The sequence below is a fragment of the Thunnus thynnus genome, chromosome 3 (genome assembly GCF_963924715.1).
Source record: "Thunnus thynnus chromosome 3, fThuThy2.1, whole genome shotgun sequence".
Classification (NCBI taxonomy): domain Eukaryota; kingdom Metazoa; phylum Chordata; class Actinopteri; order Scombriformes; family Scombridae; genus Thunnus; species Thunnus thynnus.
In genome coordinates this window covers 23,423,737-23,425,806 of record NC_089519.1, presented here as the reverse complement: position 1 = coordinate 23,425,806, position 2,070 = coordinate 23,423,737, and positions in this window count along the sequence as shown.

Genomic DNA, 2,070 nt, shown 5'->3' with positions numbered 1-2,070 from the left:
CTCGGTACAGTCCCCGTGGAGTCTCCCGTGTCAGTACATTACCTTATAAGTGGAGGCATTGACTGTGGGGACTCTTTGATACACATTCACATACAGTACAAACACAATTGATCTTCAGCAGAGCATTGAGAAAAGGGGGGGGGGGATGCTGAAGAAAGATCTACACACATATACCAGATCACAGGCCTTCTTGTGGAATAAGAACTGTGTGTGCAAGAAGGAACAAAACGCTCTTTTGATAAGGATGTGACATAGAGCAATCTTTCCCTGGAGCCAGCTGCTGAGCACTGAACACTATCAGCAATCTGGGAAAGGCTCAGAGCGCCACTGTAAAAATGTAATATTATCCTATCTGTACAGCTTCACATTGGGCATAATGTGACTGGCTGTATTAATTATACATTTCTTTTTCTTTTTGCACGAGCAGATTTCCCCCTTAGGGATGATAAAATAATGACTCCATCTTATGACAACATTTGCAGCTCAATTAAAGAGTGTTTATGTCAATCTCCCCCTGTGTGGGCGATGCCGGTTCAACATGTACACGGTAGTAGGAGGATGTTGTCATCTACTAGCCATGAAGTGTCAGAGACCTTAGGTTGTCATGACAATACGCAGGGGTCAAACTTAAGCGCTGACTTTTTCTCAAGGCAAAATAAATATTCAATCCAATCTCCGCACTTATTGGTAAAAGGAATTATTTACTCATATTATGTTTTTTTGGAGATAGGGGAAAAACATACAAAAATCAGTGAGCGACTAATCGATTCCTCCTCCATTTATATTTAAAATTGCTGAAGAAAGGGGTGTTAGTTAGGTTCAAATAAATACTTTCTCTTAGATGTGGATGCAAGCTCAGACAGCAGTCAATTATATGTTTGAAATAAAAATAAATGAATTGGAGTGTTTTTGCTTTCAGTGAGAGGAGAGCCCTAATGAGAGTGATCACAGATGCCAAGACCAAACACTTCAAACAAAGGCAGCTTGTTCTTTCATACATGAACAGAAAAAAAACTTTAAAGATATTCTCTTTAAAGAAAAACAAAAAGAAGAGAGTGGCAGAATGAAAGATAGTGAAATTATATTGTCTGTTAAAGAAAGTCTGAACTGAACAATCACAACCTATTTGCTATCTTTTTGGGAAATGGCCATAATTACATAATTTGTAAGCGTAAAAGCTGAGGAATTTAGAAAATTACTAACAATAATTTGCTGTAATTATGGGTCTCCCCTCACACTACTTTCTCTGCAGCAGCCTCTCACTGCTGCATGTAATGCACACTATATTTTAAATGCTTTAGTTGTCCATATTTAGATGAGTTGTGAATATAAACAAGTGAGTGAGTGAAAAGTCCTTCTTGGTCTATTTAAACCCTCCCCCGCAGGCAACAGTATTTACAAGGAAACGGTTATCATTTAGTCTCTGTTGCGGATCAAAATGTCAAGCTCCACAGAGAATCTGAGCAGTGCTGTTAGGGCCAAAAGTGCAGTTTTAGAGCCCCAGGATCTGAGAGAAAAAAATGATTTGCAAATGCCCAAATATGTCTAATTGACCTGAAATATAGCCTGTGTGCAGGAACTGTTTGAAATCAATACGAAGAGCGAAAAGAATATCCTTGAAGGAACATTTCTGAGGATCACACCGCATGTCTTTCGGAGCAGCATTGTGAAGTATGCAAGAATTATGAAAACAATCAAGAAGTCATGAAAGGTCATGTGAATTAAAATTACAGTGGTTGCAGCCAATTAAGAGAGAGTGAGGTACAGCTGTTTTTTAACCTAGCAGACCAGTATAATAGGAGTGCACTGAGCGCTACTGTAGATTATATGAAAATTCTGTGGACGTGAAAGCCATTTGTGAGTTAATTCACACATAATGTATTCCCTCTGTATTTGTTTATTGTGTGTGTTTAGTGGGGTAAATCAATAGGCAGTATTCCCAGCCTTGATTGGATTCACAATTAGCTCTAGTAAGAGACTCCCTGACAGTGGGTATGTTAGATTCAGTACAGCCAACCAACCTGATTGTCTTTCCCTCACATCAACCGCCGCTCCCTCCTGTCCAGGTGC